The following is a 4514-nucleotide window of genomic DNA, read 5'->3' as shown; positions in this document are numbered from 1 at the left end:
ATTATTTACTCTCTTGCTGTTGCTTATTATCTTAGCAATGATATTCGACTGATAAAGCAGACTTCATGTTCTTGGAAGTGTTTATACACTAAGTACTCTGCCCGTTTGTTGATGCTGTTGTTGTTTTTATTGTCATCATTAAGCTCTTGTTTTGTTTTTAAGTCTGGGCTTCCAAGTTAACATACCTATGTCAGCACAATTTAGTAGTCAGGTAAAGAATTATCAGAAGATTTCCTTATATATCTTGCCTTTAAGTTTTCCACCTTATTACAAAGGGATATATATATATATATATATATATATATATATATATATATATATGAGAAAAGGCCTTTACAAACTTCAGAGAGTTTAAAGATAGCCTTAGATTTGCTTCCTGCTTGCACTGGGCCTTTTGATCATCCAGAGGTGAGTGACTGGGACATTCTCCATGTTTTTGTTTTTGTTTCTAATATTTTATTTATTTATTTTGAGAGAGAGAAGGAAGGACAGTGCACAATTCAAGGGGCAAAGGGAGACAGAGAGAGAGAGAGAGAGAGAGAATCCCTGAGCCCAACATGGGACTTGATTCCACATTTATGAGATCATGGCCTGAGCCAAAATCAAGAGTCAAAGGCTTAAGCAACTGAGCCACACAGGCAACTCTCCCTTCACGGGTCTTTACTGGGCATGATAATACCTTCTGCATCAGTGAATACATTAGATTGCCAGAAGTATGCCAGAGGTTTCCAAAGTCCTCTATCATTACTTAGTTTTCAAGAATATATTCCAGTATATATTCCTGGAAAGGCTCTATTTTACTCCATCTGAAACCATAATCAGACAGCTAAGATAGTCTTATGATTTGCTATTATTTGTATAACTGAATCAATAAAAGCATAACCATACATTGAGAATACTGACTTTTCAGGAACCAATATATTTCGATGAAATGTTCTTTGTACTCTAGGGATTTTTAACACAACCCTAAAATAGATTAAGTGTCTCCCTTGTCTGCAGCTTTTGACTACTGCACCACTAAGCATGGAAGGGAGGGGTGATAGAAATAGATAAAAACTAAAATACCAAATCTTGCTGTCTAACTGAGATTCAGTAATTTGTTTTAAAAACCATGTTTGGTTTCTTCTGTGGCTTTATCAGAATTCTGAAATAGTTTGTTTCAATTTTCCCTCATATTTTCATTTTTTAGAAGGAGAGCCAAGTACACCAAGGTCCTTATATAACTATTTTTGGAGTTGATCCATTAAGGCATTTTTTGTTTTTAGACTGGGTAAGATGTTTGAATAGAAGATAGTTGTTGTCTTTTAGCTCTGAGATTTCATGCTTCTGTGACTTTAAATATGCTTCTGTGAAAAAAAAAATCTACAGAAAATACCTTCTTCCATATATGTAAGGTTGGGTATTTGTTAGTATTCATAAAAGAATGCTTAAAAGTGTTTTCATTTTTGGAGGAAGTTATTTTTGGTTTTTGGAACAGAATAATCTTTATTTAGTTCGATTTGCATTTTTACCAGTATGATTCTACTAAGATGATGCCTAGTATTTTGAAGAGAATGATTAATCATTGAAAATGATACTAAATTTAGAATAATGCAAAAAAGCAAAACATTGTACAATGTCAATATGTGTATAGCTGACACCAAAATACCGAGAGGTTAACAGGAAGCCACATACAGTGAAATCTCCTCACTTTCAAAATCCCTTTTAGTTCCATATACAATATGGATAAAAGTATGTTTTTCAACTAGTGATAAGTACATTTTGAATTTAATGTAAATATGTAAGGTTTCCCTGGCCAACAAACAAAACAAACAAACAAACAAACAAAAAAAAAGTAAAAGTAAGACAGAAGTTGTAAGCTTAAATTTTTGCTTCAACATTTATCATTTGTCACATAGAATCTCCCAGAATACTTGCAAAAAATTCATACTTGCCATTATTTTACATAAAATCAAGGTTAGATATATATTGCACTTTTAATATTTCCAAAATTAAATATAACAAGTCAGTTACAGGTCCCACCACCTGACTACTGGGTGTGCTATGTATTGTATCTTGACTGTCCAAAGTTATAAGTCTATGCATTTAAAAATTGACACTAGAAAGCAGTTTGTTTACATCTCTGCTTTTTATAAAGCTAAAAGTGTCCTGCATAAAGCCAAAAGTCAGAGTAATGAGACCTCTGATTTACTTGAATGAAACGTTTACAGCATGAGTTAATGAAAAACAAAATCAGGGAACAAAAATGAAAAACAAAAAACAAAATAAAGTAGATCAAATTATCATGAGAATATTACCATGAATACACAGCTTTTTGAATATTGAAAAGTCCAGTACACATATTGCATTTTTTTCCATATTGCTGAAGTCAATAAAATATATTCCAGAGAAAAATAAATACTTTCACATCCACTACATCATTTCAAACATTGTATAGTCTATTCAGAGTCTTATGATGTCTCTGGACATTTTGCTGAAAAAGTAATGTGTGCATTTGTGTGTATATGCGTGAGTATGTATAATTGTCCTTGTAATATAGTGACTTGTCAGCTAATAATCCAACAAGAGGTTTTATGTGATTCCAGTTCATTGAACTACATAACCCACTTTTGAGCTTGACCAGCAACTCAGATATTTTCTGGAGATATAGAGAATTCATATTGTACTACATTCAGCCAAGAAAAAGCCTCCCCTTGGGATCCTTATAAAGTAAATCTTTAGTATTATAGTATTAATATCCCTTTATTTTGTACACTAATAAATTTAAAAATGGAAGAAAATAGAATAGTCATAGCTGTTCACATTCAAAGACCAGATGTGATGTAGTTACAGATTTATGAACATGAGTATCAGCACAAGACATGTGATTTTCTTCCTTAACCGTTTATATTATTAAAATAGATATTTGTCTCACATGATTTATATTTTATCTTTTTAGTTCAACTATGTCTTTAGCATATACAACAGGAAATTGTTGGCATAATGTGCCACTGTTGTATTACATGTGACAGGGTGATGATGATTTTGCTTTGACAAACCAGAAGTTTATTTCTGCAAAATTGTGCAAGGAAGATCTCATCAAAGCAATGTAATGTATAATTTTAAAGAGCATTTCTCAACAATCATGAGTTTATTAAATTAAAATCACTGCTTGTGTCCTTTGACATACAAAGAAGCCTTTCATACATCTTAGGAAATAAATGGAAAGACAACCCATCCTCATGAACTGGAAGACTTAATATTTTTAAGATGTCAATATAACCTAAAGCAATCTACATATTCAATGTAATTATTATTAAAATACCAACACATTTTTCAGAAGTTGAAAATCCATCCTAAAGTTTATGTGAGAACTCAAAGGATCCCAAATAGCCAAAATCACTTTCAAAAGAAGAAAATATTTTATTTATTTATTTGACAGAGGGAGACAAAGCAAGAAAAAACACAAGAGGAAGGAGGAGAGGGAGGAGGCATTCTGCTGAGCAGGGAGCCTGATGTGGAATTTGAACCCAGGACCCTGGGATTATGAACGGAGCTGAAGGCAGGTGCTTAATGCCTGAGCCACTGAGGTGCAACAAGAGATTTAATTTTTAAAAATAATTTTTGAGCTGAACTGGTTTACTTTTTTTCTTTTTTTAAATTGATTTATTTATTTTCAGAAAAACAGTATTCATTATTTTTTCACCACACCCAGTGCTCCATGCAATCCATGCCCTCTATATTACCCACCACCTGGTACCCTGACCTCCCACCCCTCTGCAGCTTCAAACCTCTCAGATTGTTTTTCAGAGTCCATAGTCTCTCATGATTTACCTCCCCTTCCAATTTACCCAACTCCCTTCTCCTCTCTAACACTGCTTGTCCTCCATGATATTTGTTATGCTCCACAAATAAGTGAAAACATATGATAATTGACTCTCTCGTCTTGACTTATTTCACTCAGCATAATCTCTTCCAGTCCAGTCCAGTCCATGTTGCTACAAAAGTTGGGTATTCATCCTTTGTTTCTTTTTTTTTTTTTAAGATTTTATTTTTTTTGACAGACAGAGTTCACAAGTAGACAGAGAGGCAGGTGGAGAAAGAGGAGGAAGCAAGCTCGCTGAGGAGCAGAGAGCCCAATGCAGGGCTCGATCCCAGAACCCTGGGATCATGACCTGAGCCGAAGGCAGAGGCTTTAACCCACTGAGCCGCCCAGGCGCCCTGGTATTCATCCTTTCTGATGGAGGCATAATACTCCATAGTGTATATGGACCACATCTTCCTTACCCATTCGTCCGTTGAAGGGCATCTTGGTTCTTTCCATAGTTCGGCGACTGTGGCCATTGCTGCTATAAACATTGGGGTACAGATGGCCCTTCTTTTCACTACATCTGTATCCTTGGGGTAAATACCCAGAAGTGCAATTGCAGGGTCATAGGGAAGCTTTATTTTTAATTTCTTGAGGAATCTCCACACTGTTCTCCAAAGGGGCTGCACCAACTTGCATTCCCACCAACAGTGTAAGAGGGTTCCCC

The sequence above is a fragment of the Mustela nigripes genome, chromosome X, assembly GCF_022355385.1.
Source record: "Mustela nigripes isolate SB6536 chromosome X, MUSNIG.SB6536, whole genome shotgun sequence".
Lineage (NCBI taxonomy): Eukaryota > Metazoa > Chordata > Mammalia > Carnivora > Mustelidae > Mustela > Mustela nigripes.
The sequence above is the reverse complement of the archived record's forward strand: the minus strand, read 5'-3'. Positions refer to the sequence as shown.